We start from the raw sequence: 19,382 nt of genomic DNA, 5'->3' as shown, positions 1-19,382 counted from the left end.
AGTCATGTTGAGCAAGTTAACATTTAAAGATTGCCTTTTTTCCTGCTAAATTACTAATTTCCTACTGATTTGTAAATGCAAGTTAAAAATCATTAAGATTTATTGAATGTACTACACTAGATGTTGTTGCAATATGGGATTGAGGCATATATTTAGAACAAAAAGAAACTATCTATCTTAAATAAAATTATTTGACCACTTGAATTAATATGTGTAAGATAATGAGCTAATACATATGACTGATTTTGTCTAACTACTAAACAACTATATGAGGTAGGTAGTATTCTCATCCCATTACACAGATGCAGCAAGTGAGACTCAGAGAGATTAAGCAACTTGCTTAAGTAAAGGATTCAAAGCCCAGACTGTCTGCTTCCCCTGCGTGCTGGTCTTGGTGTCCTTGGCAGCTTAAAGCAGTTATACAACAAAACTGTTTTCAACAAAGGAATTAAGAAAGGCAGAAAACAACAACAACAACAAAGTAAGTCTGAGTTGGAGTCATGCACTAGCCACCATGTTTCAGGATGGATTAGTCTGGCAGATTCTCACAATGTACTCTGCATCCGTACTCCTGAAGATGTATTTGCACCTGCACTCCTGAAAGTTCTCCGTACCTACAGAGTCAGTCCTGAGTGTCTGAGTATCGAAATACAGCCCAAAGATTGGTAGCAGCGCTTTGAATCTAGGATCCAAGTTATATGCACCACTATGTATGGAAAGACAAGAAGATCCTTCCCATTTCTTAACCTAGGCTCTCTCATCTTCTTCTGTTCTCTGATAACATTAGATGTGAAGCTCCCAATTCTGACTGCACAGGAGAATCATCTGGGAACATTTAAAGATACAACAATGCCTGGGCAGCACCTCAAGCAAATGAAGTTAGAATCTCTGTGGGAAGGGGGGCTTGACATCAATATTTTCACCACTCCTTCCTGGAAATTGTAATGTGCAGCCAGGGTTGAGAGTCCCAGTGCAGGCGTCTCTGCCGTGGATTGTGGGGTCATTTTGGTACGGAATATCTGCCAGAAATGTTCTGCACTGGATATGGTGGTTGAAATTGAAAACTTTGCATAAAGATGTTCCTTACTGTATCATTTTAAAGAAATTCTTATAATTTTTAAAGCTAAAATAAATATTTTTTTCTCTCACAAATTAAATACCTTAACACATTTAAAGGAAGAAAACATTTTTCCCGAACAGCTTCTCTCAGATTTCTCCAGATATTTTTAGGGATTTTCAGATTCTTCGTTTTCTCTTCTTTGCACAGAAATAAACATGGAAGAGGAGGCCGCCATTGCAAAGAACATCTACTTTGGGGGCCAAGGCAGCCTCTACGGTGGCAAAGATGACAAACAGGTCTCTGAGCCATAGTGGCTGCTGCTGACTGGGGCCAGGAACAGTTGCTTCTGGGGGCAGGGATAGGATGGCCCCAAGGTAGATGCAAGCAGAGGAGGAATGTTTTCCAAGCATGTGCAAATTTAAGCGTTTGGACATCAAAGCCTGAGAAGCCACCAATGACTGCTTTAACAAGGCCAGCAGCTTCCAGGGGCTCACAGACCACTGAGAAGTAGAACAGCTGTTGGCTATCCAAGGGTCCCCACATCCTCTTAACACCAGATCAGACCAGAGGGCTTTGGCTCCACTGAAACCAGCTGTTTGACAACCCAAAGGGTTAACAGCTGAGCTTCGAGCTCCTGGCCTTCCCGAAGGAGTCCATTATCAGTTTGGTCCCTACTTGGGGAGGAGAAAACCCTCCACCCCCACCTCAGAGCTGCAGCCTCACTCCTTCCCGGCCCTCCCAGTCCAGGAATGAAGCTGCCTGCTGCCCAACATATACCCAGACTAGTTTAGTCTCCTTCCAAATCCATCTTGTCTCTTAACTTCTGCCAAGAATAAAAATTAAAACACACACACACATACATCATGCATGTATGGGAGGGGAGGAGCAGGCTGGAAGTTTAAACTGAAAAAGACCAGGCAGGGATGGGAGGGGCAGGTTGCCTGCTGAAAGTTAGGGCCTTGGAGGCACCCTGCCTGAGGTCTCTGCTACACCCTGGGATCAGATCAGAGGGGAAGTGTTTGAAGTGTCTTCCCTCCTGTCTCTGCAACACCCCATTTCATACCCTTTAACTGCATACCCCACCCAGCCCTGCCCCTGAGGAGCTCCGAGCAGCCGGACTGCAGTGCGCTCCAGAGCCAGGAAGTGGATCCCACTCCCCCAACACTTGGAACAGCCCCATTCCTTGCCTGCCCTCTCCTGCCAACTTTAAAATGAATAAAACAGTCCTTGGAATGGCATGTGGGGCCTGGTGGTGCAGGCGGCTTGCAGGCTGCTTGTGGGCACCCAGAAAAACGGTCTGGAGATGGAGTCTTCGTTCTCATAATCCTGACCCACCTCACCCAGGGCCTATGAATGACTGAATGTGGGGGCCAGGTACAGGGTTCTGCCCCAGTCTCTCCTGTTCCTCCTTGCTGACTTCCTCCTTCTCAGCAAAATCAGGAGCCCAATATTCCTAATCCAACACCTGAGAGGCTCTATCCTTCCCTCTCAGTGTCCCCCAGGGTTCGAATAATGGCCCCCACCTCAACTTTACACTATCATCTGCCCCGTCCCCCCAGGATGGTGAGCTAAGCACTAACTTACTTACACCTGTCCAGATGGAAAGCCACTGTCTCATGAAATCACTTGCCTCACAAGTTAATAATGCTTATTGAACATCCATTAAATAGTAGGCTCTGGGAATCCAAAGATAAAATTCAAGCTCAACTTCTGGTAAAGGAGATGCACAGAAACATCTCAGAGCACCAGGGAACAATCACAAATCAAACCCTAGCACCTGGCCAATACTCTTTCCTTTCACTTCACTGTTGGAAGATGGTAGAAGAGCTGGATTACACACTTCTTTTGGAAAGAGTAACCTTGTGGCATCCATCTTTGACCTATCCCCACACAAAGCACACTAATAAAAACAAAATCATAAAAAAAACCCAAACACTTTTTTGTCTTGATAATTGCTGAATCTGGGTGATGGGTACATGGGGTTCATGACACTATTCTTTGTGCTTTTATAGTCCTTTGAGTTTTTAAAGGGTAAAGAGTAAAGTTTTTTTTTTAATTACAAAATAAAACACTTGTTTGCAGTCGGATAACTAAAATAAGATCCTCTCAAACCTTCCCAATCCTGCACCAAAATGCAGAAACCCCCACTCACCCAACCACCCAATGTCCTTTCAATTAAGGCAAGCTACATGGTCAGGCAGGTTTCAGTGAGTGACCCGGTTTTGGTGGAAAAGAGGGTTCTGCAAGGTTGGGCCTAAGAGGCAGCCCTACTCCTGAAAAGAGGACTGCTGGTCACAGCCAGAGGAAACCTTGAGGGGCCTATCTCCCTGGCTCTCTGGACTCAACACTGGGAGCCATCTGGCTCTTCCCCCACTCCCATCTTTCTGGGGCTTCCCTATCCAGGAAGCGCTTTTCCCAGGACTGTGCATATCTCACCAATGACAAGCTGTCAACTCTGGCTGGCTTTTCCCTGACTGTAGAATCAACCATGCGCAGAGGCCTTGAGGTCCAGGTGCAGACCCATAAAGGAAGCCGGCTTGGGCTTATGAACATATTACTTTTCCCTGTGCCTCCACTTCTCTACCTATACAACTTACCAGAATTGAGAAAACTTTTCAAATAGACAAATTCTCCAAGAATGTGGGCTCTTGTGGGAGAATTACAAATCAGCAGCTCATTCAAGCCCAACTAATAATAATGATGATAACAATAGAGACCATCAAAGCCCCTACCCTGAGCAAAGCACTCTCCTAAGGAGATTATATGGATAATGCGATTCAAGGCAGTATGACCTCTTGTTGTGATCTAAGAAATATTCAGAAACTAGAATATAGATGTCTTGAAGGCAATAGGCATAGTGCTCAATATCTGTTAACTGGTCAATTGAAAGGCCACCCTGATGGCTACAAATGACTTCAGGCCCCTACGGCAACTGACTGAAGAGGCATGAATGTGCTGCTCTCAGGCAAGGCTTATTGTTGATACTTGGATAAGCAGTAACAGTTCCGTGCTAAATCTCAAGCGACTGAGGAGAGGCAGGCTGCAGTGGGTATCACAAGCTTCAGTGGGTAGCATTATTTCCACAAGGGAGACAGGTCAGCACCTCCTAGCCAGGTTCACGTTGGCTGAGATGCACAGAAATGAGGTCTCACTACCTTTCCCCCATCCAGATTAGCCGTATTAACACTGGCATTTGGGTTAATTTCTCATATGGGGAAAGTTAGTTCTGCCTGCTTAAGATTCCATCTCAACTGGACACCCAGTTCCTCTTCACTTCCTGACTTTCAAGGGATCTGGAACTTAGTTATTAAGGGGCCTCGCTGTTCCAATGACTTGGAGGCTGGCTTCTTCTGGAGAGGGACATGGAATGGTGGTCAGTAAAACCAGGAGGCCACCCTCATGTCTACAGGTTGCTCTGGAGAGAAAGTACTAGAGAAGACCCAGACCACACCAGAGACTTCTTTCCACCAGCACTGGCTGAAGCACCCCACAGGAGAAAGACCCGTTCTGTGCTCTCTGCACCTCCTGCTCTGAGCAATGACCACAGCATTGGGAGGTTCTGGATAAGCCCACTGTACAGAATGCCATTCGTTTTGATAAAGGTGAGGTTTATTTTTTTCATGTAGTACAAGATATTTATAAATTAGCCTTTCTGAGATTCCCCCATTCCCCCACATTAGGAAAAACAAAAACAAAATGCTTTTTCAGATCACACATTTGTCTTTTGGTTCAGAAAATGTGGCCCCTACTCATAGACACACACTACCTGGCGTGTATCTACGGAAGCCAGTCTGGGATTCTTTCTCGGGACTATCACTGTACCTACTACTTGTCGGACAGAATGTAGGAAGGGAGATTTAGAAGTGAAGGCTGGATTTGGTAGGGAACATGGGTCCCACACTTACATAGTTCAGTAGTTCTTTATCATCTGCCTCTCCAGGTAAACTGAGGTAAGGGCCAAGGCTTCTAGATAGGGTAATGGTTAGTAATCACTGTTACAGCCTTCCAGGCTCTACAGTTAGACCTAAGAAAACAAGGTCCAGAAGACTGCACCCTGATTCCATAATTAACAAAAGCAAGGCTGGCTTGCTAGTAGAGTGTAGTTCTTCCTCTGAAGAGCTCAAAGGACTTTAAACACTCCACTGCGCTAGCACTCACAGTCTTAGGGACAAACCTGGGACACGTAATATTAGTCTGCACTTACATGGGGTAGGCAGAGCCACTGAATGGCAGCCCAGTGCTCTTAGTGAGTCATTGGTCAGGCTATAGATTGGAGGATGGGCCAGGTGAAGAAAAGAAAACCAGAGGGGGAGGTGGTGTGCACTTGGATCCTCAGCATGGAATTTCCATAGTCCAAAAGGTGACTTTCTGAGGTGTGCTGTGAGTCTCATTCCTCCTTTGTACAGAACTCTGAAATACCTGGCTAGTGTCTTTCGGCGTGAGAAGGTACTGGCTGGCCTCAGCTCTCTATTTATTCCAAACTTGAAGCAATAGAAGTTGGGTTTTTTGTTTGTTTGTTTGTTTGTTTGTTTTGACAGTCTTGCTCTGCCGCCCAGGCTGGAGTGCAGTGGTGCAATCTCGGCTCACTACAACCTCCGCCTCCTGGGTTCAAGTGATTCTTGTGCCTCAGCCTCCTGAGTAGCTGGGATTACAGGCATGCTCCACCACACCCGACTTATTTTTGTGGGTCTTTTTTGTTTGTTTTGTTTTGTTTTTAAGACGGAGTCTTGCTCTGTAGCCCAGGCAAGAGTACAGTGGCTCGATCTCAGCTCACTGCAAGCTCCGCCTCCTGGGTTCATGCCATTCTCCTGCCTCAGCCTCCCGAGTAGCTGGGACTACAGGCGCCTGCCACCGCGCCCGGCTAATTTTTTGTATTTTTAGTAGAGATGGGGTTTCACAGTATTAGCCAGGATGGTCTCGATCTCCTGACCTTGGCCTCCCAAAGTGCTGGGATTACAGGCATGAGCCACTGCACCCCGCCTATTTTTGTGTTTTAGTAGAGATGGGGTTTTGCCCTGTTGGCCAGGCTGGTCTCAAACTCTTGGCCTCAAGAGGTCTGCCTGCCTTGGCCTCTGAAGTGCTGAGATTACAGGTATGAGCCACTGGGCCCAGCAGGTTTAAATTTAAGTTTCTGTTCCTCAGGGTTGGAACCCTGTCTACCTTTCCTCAGCCCTGAGAGCTTTTCAGCCTGGATCAGATGGTCCACGTGACCAACTGGTCCACCCCCACCAACCCCCTCCAATTCACATGCACTTTCCTTTCTCTTAAATGTGGTCCAGTGTTGGAGTGGGCTTGGAGGAGCTTCCTCATTCTATGCCTTATAAAAACCACCATCATCACCTGTCCTCCAGAGTGCCTTGTGTTGAGAGTGGCTGGTGAGTGTTCTGAATCCTGGGGGTTCTGTCACCAAACTCCCAGGGAATCCTAGTCTTCGAGGCTCATTCAACAAAGAGGCACTTCTTTGCAGGGAAAATGCCCTCAAACTCTTTATGCCTTACTGGTCTTCCTTCTTAACGACCACAAAACAGGTCCCAGTGCTCAGTCATTCTCAGGGCTCAACACAGACACCACTGGAACGTGGGTGGGACCAAAAGCAGAAACTCTAGAAGCTAAGGGACCTGTGGCCTGCCACCACCACCGGATGTGGATGTAGGCATGCGAGAGCGCTGCTTGCCCAGGGGACGCTCACTTCCCCACTGCTATCCACAGCTCCAAAGCAAGTAAAACAAACTATCAAGGAGGAAGGCAAACAGCCCATGTGCTCCTCGTGTCTTTCTGTTTAGGGATGGGATGGGAAGGTCTGCACAGCTGATACTTCCAGATGTGGAACCCAAACACAGGCAGCTCCTGACAGTTTACCAGCCTGGGCTAAACTCCAGTAGCACCAGGGCCGGCATGCTCAGTGGAAGGTGATAAAGGAACCACACTGCAGACCTGTAGGGCTCTGGTCAGAGCGGGGTCTCAGCACACAGCTTTGGGCTCCTTTTTCAGTCTCTGCTCCCCAGCTAGAAATGTGTATGGGGCAGGGAAAGAGAGAAAGCCATACTTAAAACTGAAGGGGATTGCCAAGTGAAAGAAGCTGATCTTGAAAAGGCATAAGCTGTGTGATTCTAACTGCATGACATTCAGGAAAAGGCAAAACTAGAGAGACAACAGTAGATCCGTGGTTGCCAGGGGCTGGGGGAGGCGGGGGAGATGACTAGGTGGGGCACAGGGGATTTTTAGGGAGTGAAACTATTATTCTGTATGATTCTGTAATGGTGGGTAGGTATATGTCATCACACATTTTGTGAAAACCCAGAAAATGTACAACACAAAGAGTGAATCTTAATGTAAACTATGGACTTTACTTAATAATAATGTGTCTGTATCGGCTCATCAATTGTAACAGATATACTGCACCAACATAAGATGTTAATAATAGGGGACCCTGGTGGGGTTAAGTGATTTGGGGAAATTGGAACGACAAGTCTGTATATGACTTTTTTGCTTAATTTTTCCTATAAACCTGAAATTGTTTTTTAAAAGGGCTATTAATTAAAAGCAAAACAAAGCAAAACAAAACTGGAGCTGGAGGCTTGGGCTCTTCTCCCAGCTCCCTGAGAGGCTTACATGTGGGGTTTGGGATTCGCCTGTGTAATTCCTCAGGCACATCTGTCCACCTTTGGTGTCAGCACAAGACCTCTTGGGATCTTTATCCCTATTTTTGTTTTTTCTCAGCTTCTAAATCTAGAACCACGTCAGAAGTGACTGAGATACAATTTAAGTCAGATCTGTCCCCCTCTGGGTGAGCATCCAAATGTGTGGTTCCTTACTTCCACGGCCTGTCAACTCTCCAATGGCAGAGACCATGTCTGTCACCTGTGTGCCTGGCACAGGGCCAGCCCTGCCAGGCTCTCTGGTGTGTGGGGAACTAAACTGTTTTAAAATTCACCCCCTGTACTTGGCTTGTGGTTCCAAAACCAGATTCAACAGAAGTCCGATTCAACTTAGGTTGCTAAGGGAGGAGAGCGGCAAAGTGGATGGCCCAGGCACACTCAGGAAATCCCAGATGAACAACAGGACTGCAAACTGCTGGTGGTATAAGAGTGTAAGCTGGGCCCCCTTGAATCTCCTAGCCAGGCCTAGCACAGTGCTGTGCACAAAGCAGATGTTCAACAGATTCCTCTTAAGTGAATGATAAGGAAGGGCAGACAGGGCATCCATGCTTACATTCACCGACATGGAGCAACCGGTACACCCGTGGACATTCCTGAGAGCAGTTACTTTGAGGAAGAGAAAAGAAACTGGGCTCTTTCTGTTGCAGCCTTGCACACTGCTTCCTAGCTTCTCTGAAACAGATGCTCTAACATTTGCATTCTCGGGACATCTCTCCTATTTCCCCCCATATACATATACTCCAGAACGCATTTTCTTACATAAATCTATACGTAATTATTTCATTTTATTTGAAACTCCTATTACATCCCTTTTGAGATTCAGTAGAGGCCTGCAAACTAGCAAAAATGAAAAAAAAAAAATGTGAGCATCACTTACCGACCAGGTTCTATTCTAGGCACTGGGAAGACAGTGAGGCAGAAAACAAAGTCCCTGATTCCACTGATCTTCAGTCTAGAGGGGAAGCTGGCAATAACCAAAAGAACAAATAAACACGAGCCAGGAGGTGATAACATGGAGGGAAAGAAATTAGGTTGAAGGGAGAGAGAATGATGGTGGGAGTGCTGTTTAATAAAGTGTGGTCAGGTTCAGGTGACCATGAAGCAAGTGGCCTGAATGAAATGAGGGAGGATGCTGTGCAGGCATCTGGGGAGAAGCCTTCCAGGTAGTGGGCAAATGCAAGCCCAAAGCCCCTGGGAGGAGGTTGCCCAGCCAGTGTGAGGAGCAATGAGGAGGCTGACATGGCTGTGTGAGTAGGCAAGGGGGGAAGGGAGGCCTCAGAGGGAAGGGGTGAGGTGAGGACCCCTGAGAGGGAAGGAGTGAGGTGTTTGGATATTTTCTCTGAATCAAACAGGAAGCCATGGAAGTTCTGAACAGAGAAGTGACCTTGTCTAGCTTTTGTTTCAAAAGTGTGACACTGATTTTTCTATGAAGAATGGGTGGAAGCAGAGAGAACACTTAGGAAGCTTATTTTGAGAATCCAAGTCAGAAACGTTGATAGAAGACAGGGCGGTGAGCAGGTACAGAATTCAGGAAACATTCTGAAGGTAAGGTCAATATTATTGGCCAATTTAAAGGAGCATGAGAGAAAGAACAGAGTCAAGGATGGCTCCAAGATTTCTGGCACACCTGATAGAATGGGATACACTGAGTTGGGGAAGAAGTGGAGGGGAAGGCTTGGGGGGTTTATCTACCCGGTGACCAGGACCAAGGACTGGCATCAAAGGGTGCACCTGAGGCAGGGCCTTGCCCCTCCACGTGCTCCTCTATCTCTCCATCCTCACATTTCTTTCTCTCTGTAAACCTTGAGCCAGTGAGGACTCTATCAGTGGGCTCTCCCACCTGCTTATCCTTCTAGTTGCCCAATCCTTGCAGCAACCCTCCTTCCACTCTGTTCCTCTTTCCTTCCCTAATAATAACAGCCACCTTCTATGGGTTTCTCCCAATGCATTTTATGTGCTTTATGTGAATTATCTTGCCTCTCCTTTGCAATAACCCTAAGAAACTGGTTCTCAGAGTCTATGTAATTTGCTTAGGGTCACATACCTATCGACTGGCAAAGCCAGAATTGAAACCCAGGCTTGTCTGGTTCCAAAGCCTCCCCTCAACCAGGATGCTGTGCAATCTCAAACCTGGAAGTGGCTCCAGAAATATGGCTCCTTCCTGCAACACAGTCATCTTTCCCAGCACGTCACCCTTCTTGTAAAATTCATTCCTGACTTCTGTTCTCTCAGATGGGAACTCCAGAAACTCCACAGATGCCTTCTCTTCCTTCCTCTCTCAAAAAAGAATGTTAACCAGAATTATTTAGCCATGAGTCCTCTTCCTCTCTCAATTCTCCCTGGACCTGAGACCCTTCATTGCCTGGTCCCACAAGGCCGGGAAAGGCAGCTTGTCTGGAGGGATCCAGGAGGATCTCTGACAATATGACCAAAATGCCTCCAATCCAGGCTCCTGCCCTGAGAAATAAAAACAGAACCACAGAAGCAGATGAATCCCTTGTGCCCAGACTCTAACCTCTGGCCAGTTCCCTATTATTTCTCATCTCCTAACTCATCTTGGGCACAGAGGCCAACGGCCTTGGGCTTCTGAGGTGAGAAGGCACTTCTCACATTTACAGGAACACTTCTCCCATTTCACTGCTTCCTCATAATGTCAGCGTATAAAGACAGGGAAATAAAGTCACACTGAGTTTTCATGACCTCATCTCCATTACCCAAGTAGCTGGTCACATAATTATATCTTAAACCCAGGGGTCCTGTGTGCCCCCAAACCCAGAACACCTTGGTTTCAGGTTTTCCATGTTTGTTACAGAAAAACAAGGAACAAGGGTAACTAACTACATGTCCTCTGCAACCAAATTGCCGTCATTCTCCTAAGCCAGCAGAGAGGTCTGCGTTGCTGTTCTGCAGGTAACTGCCTGTCGAATTCTTTCTGGTGGCTGCTCTATGAGTATTTGCCTGGAAGGTACCATCTTCTGTCAGTTACCTGTCTGTCAAAGCTGCTACTTCCTTCCCCAGGGTGTTTTCTGTACAAGCTGCCACTTCTCCTGACCAGTAAAAAGTATCTACTGGGCCAAATATCTTCTCCCCCTCACCGCACCAAGAGCATGGAGGACCTGCTTGATCAGACTTGCAGAGATCCTAGGAGCAAAAGGATTCATCTGGCAGATGAAGAAGCCAATTCAGACAACATCCCAGGGGAGGGGGGAAAAATCAAGAGACATATTCTGAGATGAAACCTAAGATGGAGGTCGCTTTCACCATTGCCTGCAAAGTTTGCAGCTGTGCCACAAAGCCACTAGCTGCAAAGTCTGACACCAGCTATGCCACAAAGCCATTGGCTGCAAAGTCTGACACTAGCCAAGCCACAAAGCCTGGCTTCTCTTGTGGGGCTGCTGCTGAGCCATTCGAAATCTCCTAGCTGTAGTCCCAGTTTTAAATTTGAGTCTCTTAATGGCAAGTCTCATAAAGACCTTCACCTACCCCATACACTTTGTTAGCTGTAAAAGAAACAGTTTTCCCAAGCTAGAAGAGCTCTGCTTTGGGAGAAAGCTTGCTTCATTTCTTTTTCACGAAAAACTCGAGTTTTGGACTCAGCAGACCTGCAATGAAATCTTGGCTGTGCCATTTACCAGCTATGAGACTAAAACAAGTCCCTACAATTATTTAAGCTTCAGCTTCCTTATCTGCGGAATAGGACAATAATGCCCATTTTCACAGCACTGCTGGGGGATTGCAGAGATAATGCTTGTAGTGCTTTAACACAAGGCCTGGCACACAGTAAGTGCTCACTAAATGGCAGTGACATTTTCTCCATCGCTGGAAGGGCAGCGGAGGCAGGCAGCTCTGCCTCTTTGGCACTGACAAGCTGACCTCAGTTTGTGTTCCAGGTCCACTGTTAATTCCCTAAGCGATGAGGTGAAAGGCTGCATTGGGAGGTTTGCGTCTCCCATGACAAGTGAGAATAATAATTCTTCCCTCACACGATGAAGGGTACCTGCTGCTTGTGTGTGCTACTTCTCTTGGGAGGGAGGCTCGCCACATAAACACAAGGCTTCATTTGTAAAATCCGAAACACAAATTAACCCCATCACAATACCACCTTCAGGCCACCTGTTTAATTCTTTTCACCCACACTGAAGACCTATATGGTGTGTCAGTGACAAAGGGACCGGTTGCCAATGTGAAACCCACCTATAGAAAGCCACCTTGTTGTTCCTCTTTGGGGAGGGAGCTGAGCTCCCCCACCCCCCTTCTCCCATTGTTGAAGACCACCCAGTGAAACTTGCTGGCAAGCTGCCACGGTCCAGACAGGCAAAGCCAGGCCTAACTCCCCAGCCTCCAGCTCTGCAACAGAAGCCTATAGAATGAAAGCACCTGACTGTGGGGCCTTCGCAGATGGCAGACCACCAAAACTCTGAAGGCAGGGTTGCAGGTGATTATTTCAGAGGCCTGTACGTTGGATGATCCATTAGACTGTAACTCTTGCCTGTAATACAGCAAATTCGTATATAACTTGTTCATTACAAAACAACCATTCATAATGACACAGGTAAACAACTGTAAATTTCCACTGTGTTGACTGACTGCATTTTTAAGTCTCTCTCACTTGGGTACAGCTATGTAAGAAGGAAGAGCTCCCCTAACACCACTGTGAAATGATAGTCATAAGACCGAAAACAGAAAGACAGTCAAGTGGGAAAGATGACTTCTGAAATCTTTAAGAGCAGCCTCTGCTTTCATAGAAAAACTAATAAACCCAGAACTCCCCAATTTTCCTCTCCAATTAACTGTCACCCACACCTAATAAACCTGCTAGGATCGTAATATTAGGTAAGCTCAGACTGGTAAAGGCACTTGGCTGGCAGTAATCTGGAAAAATATTGGCAGAGCCAGGGAAGGCGGGGGAGGTCTCTCTTCCAAAGTCCAGTTCCAACCTAGACTTGGTGGCGGGGGCTCCAAGGCCTCCACAACCAGCCAGTTCCACAGGCCCCGCTTTCCTCACCTGTAGCTCCCATCCTGTGTGCTATTTTCCTCTCAGCAGTCAAGGAGGTTTCTGGGCAACTTTCATGTCCTTAAAATAAATGTCCCCTCACTTGGTACCCTGGGAACGATTTCAGAGCCACAGACGGTAGAACAAATGGCAAATGGAATTGAAAGCTAAAAAGCTGAATTCAGGCATGTATTTCTAGGATTCTCAGCTAAAATCTCATGTAGATGAAAATTTTTTTAAATCACACATTTCTCCTTTTCTCCCCAAAAGCTACTCAACAATTGGTTTTAGGAACTTAAGACCCAGATTTCTGAGCTTGCGCAGTTAACGCAGATACCAGTTTTAACTTTCCAAAAAGTATTAAAAAAAAAAAAAACTATTCTGAACATGAAATGTTGGGTCTCCAGCATACTTAGGCCTACCATTCACTGAGGAAAATGAGTTTTAAGGAAGAAAATAATGAACAACACGTACAAGGAAAGATAAAAGGACATTTTGGTACTACTGGTCCCATCTCTGCTTTTAAGACTTTTCCTGAGATTGCAATTCCTCTCTCTCAAGAAGTCCTCTCCCTCTCCGTCTCCCATCTCCCATCTCTCTCTCTCTCTCTCTCTTTTTTTTTTTTTTTTTTTTGGTAGAGACAGAGTTTTGCTATGTTGCCCAGGCTGGTCTGGAACTCCTGGGTTCAAGCAGTCTTCCCACCTTGGCCTCCCAAAGTGTTGGGATTACAGGCATGAGCCACCTCGCCAGGCCAAGAAGTCTTTCTTAATGGACCCATTCCAAGTACTTTAACCCTACAGTTTGCATTGCAGTGCTCTGCAGTTCCCTTTAGGTGAGTAATAGGATTCTGGATGGAGTATGGGCTCTGGTATTAATTCCTGCCAGCCTACGCCTGATGCCAGGCACACAGCAAGCACTCAATAAAAGCTTGTCGAAAGGATGAAGGCGCCAACCTCCACATACTTCATCACCTTCATCTTGTCCAAAACTATCCAAGCTCACTTTGGAGAAGAATAAACATTCCTTTGCTCTACTTTCCACTGCTCAGCTTCCGGTAATTTTTCTTCAACCCTACCCACCCTACCCATATTATACACTTTCCTGTTGCTAACCAGGAGAACGGGTTGAGACTTTCCTCAACATTTTCTCTGGCAACTGAATTAGGTTAACTGTGTCCTTCTGCTCTGATTTCCTCTTACTGCCCAATAATCCCGTCCCAAACATCAAAGGCCTTCTTTGAAGAGAAGGCCAAATTCACTTTAGGAAAAGAGAAATTATTTCCTAACTTTATTTCAGAAGATGGGAAGAAGCATAATCCCGCTGATTTTTGTGAGATAAACATTGCCCAGTACATCAGACCACAAGGCATTTGCTGTGATACCACTGACAGAGACATAAACACATGGCTTTCCTCACCCAAACCTACACGGGACTTTTTCACAGCAAGCTTGGACTCCAAATCCCATAGTAAACGGTTTGTATCTAACATGTCTGACAGAGTTTGCCGCAGAACAAGGGGGTTCACATAGTCATCACAGGCTTTGACTAAAAGAGCATATGAACCGAATTAGAACTAACCTGAAGTTTAGTCCAGATTCCACTCAAAGTTGAACTTCCAATACTTGAGGATGAGAAAAACCATCTCCAAGTGGTAACACAAAACATGAACAAATGGCTGACCTAATAGGCCAGAGTTATCACACTGAGCAGAAAACCTCACCTACTTCTTCTACTTTCGAGCTGCTACCCTCAGACGGTATAAATGTTGACAAGATTTCATGGGTCGTGGGTTCCAGGAAGCTTGTTCTGAAACTGAGGAAAAAGCGAATTATCTCATCTTTTGAACAAAATAAACAGTTCTGAAGTATTTGCTTTTTACAAGGTGCATTGCTATAAACCATGGTAATTCCTTATCAATACATTTTATAAATAGGAAAACAGTAGAAAAGTGATTTTTCTAAGAGCCTAGGCCTCCTGAAACATCCAGCTTCCCGGCTCCTTGCTGAAATGAACAACGGATTAAGAACAGTGATTACACTTTACAAAACCATTACCTTTGTGTTCAGCAGTCCATTTTCATCAATAGTCATCAAATATTTCTTAAGATCACATTATAAACAGGCCTCATACAAAATTAGGCTTACATGGAAGGGATTTGGGGTGATAAGACAGAGGCAAGGAAAGAACTCAGCAAAAATCAAGGGTCAGCTACTAGATTGGAGAAGGTGGCTCCTATTGAAGTAATATTATCATGAGGTAGGACAGAGCTACACAGCAGAGTTTTAAGAAATTAGGATTTTAAACCTAGATTGCTTTAAAGCTGGGTGGTGACTTGATTATAGCACTGGTGGAGAATGGGTGGGATGGTCATAGGTTGGCACTGGGGGGCCCAGCTACATGCCAGCAACAATTGTCAAGGGCATCAACAAGTGTGGTGGTGGCAGGAATGAAAAAGATGGTGGAGTAATAAAAGGAAGGGCAGGAAAGAGAAGGCAAACTTGGGGAAGGTATCTAACTGGGTGGCAGTAGAGATGTAGGAATAGATTAGTTCAGTGGTTTGAGTCAGTGTGAATGGAGTTCACAGGCAGAGCTTAGATTCCAACCCCAGTTTCCTAACCCTCCTAAAGGCAGTGCCATTTGAGATGGATCCTCTAAACCTTCCTTCCTGCGTTCCGCCTCCTCTCTATCCGTTACCAACCCTGAGGGCTCCAATGAAGCAAAACCTTCTCTAGGCAAGCTTTTCATAAACATGGGTTTATAGATTAAAAACAAACACCCTCTCCCATCCCACCCCCTAACCCCAAATATTTGAGTCAACCTCATAAATTATGAAAATGTTACATGTTAAGGCTCCATGTGGGAGCACACTTAGGATTTGGGTCTTTCCGACCAACAGCAAAGGAGCTGGCTACATCTGTTCTCTGAGAGTCTATAGTCAAAAATGTAGAGACACTTCAGGGCTGTCTGACAACAGAAGTTTATACTCTTATCACAACTATGTAAAAAGTATGTACGCACATGATGAGCAACACAAGTCCATGGGATTGTGGATAATTTTAAAACCATTTTCTTAATTAGAAGTAGATGCTCGTGCAATAAATAAAAACTGAGGAGGAACCATCCTTTGACTAAGAAAACTTACTCTCCTGGGACAAGGAAGCTTTCAGCCTGGTGCCTGATGCACTAAAAATGTTTGCTGAATTGAATTATGGACATGACAAGAAGTTACGTATGTTAAGGGTAAATAGATTTTTCTAAATGGAACATATTATTTTCTTTCCTCTCCCTCCCAAATTTCAATTCTTTTCTCCTGTCCCATATTTTCCCAGATAGCAAGAGGGCTTAGCGTTTGGAGGAAAGAAAGCAACTTCCAAATATATAATATCTTTCGGTGCCAAGTTAATATTTTCTTATTCAGAAGCCACAAGGTATTGGACAGCAATTATTTTGTGCACCTGAGTTTTCTGTTGTAGTTTGAAAGACACAGAGATAAACCCTAATTCATTAACCACAGCAGCGGCTTTGCCGAAATTTGAACCCAGACCCCCTAGGGCACATGGAACACTGTGACACATCAGGCTCACTTCTTGCCCTCCTTTTTCAAACTGTGGGGGGTCCACGTGAAAGTCAACTGAATTATTTCATGGGTAAAATCTCTTATTCATTCTTAGGGCATGGAAACCATGTTGTTGAAGAGAGCTGGGATCCCAAACACTTGAAAAAGCACTTCAAAGAAAGGAAAATCTCTGGACCCATTTGGAGGGTGGAAAGGAACATAAATCACACTGCTTATCATGAGCTGGCTCACCAATTAACAGCTAAGCAGAGTCCTCTCTGTTTTTTCCCCACACCCTCCCTCTCCAGTTGTAGTCAAAGAACCAGCCATCCCGGCTTCTAGCAACCACTTTTCCCAAGTAAAGCCGGTGGCCTATGGTGTGGGGGACAATTGCTCCCTAGCGAATGTCTCTTGCAGTGATGCCCTTCTGAAGTATCTCCATAGAGGACAAAAGAGACAGTGTCTGAGGTCTCAATCTTCAGGCTTCATAGGTGTGGAGACACCCTCCAGTCTCCTGATAAGGGCCAAATTCTGAGTGATAAATCTATACAGGGGAGGGCAGTGTCAGCAAAGTGGCCCAATGAGGCAACTCTTTTTTCTTTCACTTTACCTCTTTGCATAAACTCATTTGAAAAACTCATATAGCAGGAAAATAGTAACTCCGCTGCTGTTTCTACCCGGCCTCTGTCCCACTGACCCCAAGGTGCTTCCAGATTACCACGAGAAGCTTCTGGGTCTCAATTACAAGACCAGTAAAAAGTACCAATTATAAGACCTCAGAAATGTTTCTGGGAAACCTGTTACACACCTCAGAATGGCTAACCTCTTGCCTCAGATTTACTTTAAGTTCAGAAAACAGGTCACCCAGATGTATGGGCATCCTAGCCCCCACACGCAGCCCAACAAGACTGTGGTTTAATATTTTCCATGCTGCCCTTGAGAAAACGAAGATTGATTTATTGGCTGTAACCAAAGGGACGAAAAAAAACCATCAGAGAGCTGGGCTGCCTGTTTAGGCCCCAGTCGCGGAATAAATCAGAAATGTTTGCACGCTGAAGAAGCTTTAAAATGACATTCATCCAATGGTCAATGTGTACAGAATTCTGGACAACAAAGAACTAGGTGGCAAATGTGTGCTGGGCACAGTGCATCTGCAGGTGGCACAAGGGCCTGAAACCAAAATATAATCTTCACTCAGTCCACTCAAAGAGGTAACTCCGGGTCAAAAACTTATGCGAACCCATTTGAACTTGCAGAGAAGGGATGCGGGAAGCAGCAGAACACCCCACCACACCCAAAAAGTGCCTGTTTAGGATTGCTGGTGTGTGGTTTCGGTATTCTTAGCTCTACTGCCACATCTCTGGAGGAGCACAACTCTGTTCCAAGCAACTCTGGCACTGCCACCCCCATCCCCAAAACAAAACTCAGCCAAACAAATCCCCAAGCCTCCATTAACTCCTTCAGGTCCACCTGCTTCCCATCCCTCAGCATTCTCCCATCACCTGGAAAAGCAAATTAATACTGAGCATCCTGAAAGTCAAGCAGGCCCTTCCATACTCCTGAAGAAAATGCTTCCTGGGTTCCCTGCCCTCCCCACAGCCCCGTTCCACTGGTTCCAGAGATTCATTTCCCACACCTTCTCACAGTTACATCAACAAAAACTCCAAGATCACAACCCCAGGAGGACGCTGCTGGCGCGAACACACACGCGCGCGCTCACACTCACATACACGCACACACGAACTCACACACACCTTTCACCATTGCCCCAGCCCCTCACACACCTCGGGCCACTCCGCTTCAGGCTCGCCCTTCTGCGCCAACAGCTAGGGATGCTTCCCTCAGTCCGCCGAGTCCCTCATTTTAGTGTTTTTCCTTTAGAAGACGCCAACTATGAGAAACCCTCACCCTCCGAAGAGGCCGAGTGCGTGTTGAGTGACTGCACGCATTTGCCGCCACGCCTCGGGTTCCCCGCCACGGCCTGGTGCATGGGGCCCGGGCGCTGGTGTCAACCTTCGGGGGAAGTTTGAGAGGCTGGCCGGGTCCTTCTTCCACCCGAGAAGCTTCCGGGAACCGCGGGGACGAAACCACCATCGCCCGGCCGCACCGTTGCGGCAGGGAACCAGATGCGGCGCCCCTGGGCCCGGCAACGGCTCTCAGCGGCTGCAGCCCCCGGGACCCCCGCCGCCCGCCTCGCCCCAACTTCTCCGCCCGGCGCCCGGCGCGCCCAGCCTCGGCCGTAGCTCCCAGCCCCGGGCGCCCGGCCGAGCGCTCGGAATCGGCTCCAGCCGCCGGCACGTCCCCCGGCAGTCACTCGCTGGCGCTGCCTCGGCCTGCGGCCGCCTACTGCCCCCTCCTCTCCCCGAACCAACAATAAACACAACTTTTTATGAAAAGAAAACAAACTTCAGCGACGTGACTCACCTCTGCTGCAGCCCGCGCCTGGGGAGGGCGAGCCGGGGCCCGGGGGCCAGCGTGGTGGGCGCAGAGGGAGCCACACAGCGCCGCGCCGCACGGGCACACAACACGCACGGTGACACCGGGGACACACAACACGGGCGAGCGGCCGCGGCTGGAGCAACAAAGGAGCCCCGGACGGAGAAGTTGCCGGCCGTAGAGGGAGGGCGCGTGCGGGCGCGTGTGGCTGTGGCGGGCGTGAGGGTGTGCGCGCCGTGTGTGCGCCTGTGTCTTTTCTGTGTGTGTTTGTGTGTGCGTGTGTGTGTGTGTCTGTGCGCGCGCGGCGGCTGACACCGGCGGGCCGGGGCTCAGGGTCCCCGCGGCAGGAAGCTGCGGCCGCGGCGGCGGCAGCAGGACAAGGCAAGGGACGCCGCGCCCAGCGCACCCGGTCCCTCCATATGGAAGAAGCTTTTTGGATGACTGAACTCGCAAACAATTCCTTCTTTTGCTTCTCCTGCCTAGGAGCCTCCCATTACCGCGCGAGGAGGCGGAGAGGGGGAGTGGAGGAGGCAGGGAGGAGGGGGAGGAGCAAAATGGAGCAAAGAAAAAGTCTTGGAAAGGAAGCTGGAAAAAAAAAAGTCCCCCAAACTCTAGGGCAGTTTTCCCGTTAACACCCACTTTTTGCTGTGCCTCAGACCCGCGCTCTCCTCCAACTTC

At 47.2% G+C, this 19,382-nt stretch overlaps 1 protein-coding gene across 9 annotated transcripts in view; it reads right to left on the bottom strand.

The window, feature by feature from the left end:
* Positions 1-19,147, bottom strand: part of BOC (BOC cell adhesion associated, oncogene regulated) — a 75,457-nt gene extending 56,310 nt beyond the window's left edge. For 3 of the 9 annotated variants that reach the window (XM_031663023.1, XM_017955143.3, XM_017955145.3), the window contains exon 1: positions 14,291-18,207. The gene's annotated coding sequence lies outside the window, so the exon portion shown is untranslated. Of the gene's footprint in view, positions 1-14,290; positions 18,208-18,692 lie in introns of those variants that run through there. The other 6 variants (XM_009199986.4, XM_003893936.5, XM_021934063.2 and 3 more) reach the window with 5 other exon arrangements.
* Between the last annotated feature and the right edge of the window lie 235 nt (positions 19,148-19,382).

Source organism: Papio anubis, chromosome 2 (genome assembly GCF_008728515.1).
Source record: "Papio anubis isolate 15944 chromosome 2, Panubis1.0, whole genome shotgun sequence".
Lineage (NCBI taxonomy): Eukaryota > Metazoa > Chordata > Mammalia > Primates > Cercopithecidae > Papio > Papio anubis.
Note: the sequence above shows the minus strand (reverse complement) of the source record. Positions and strands in the feature narration are given on the sequence as shown.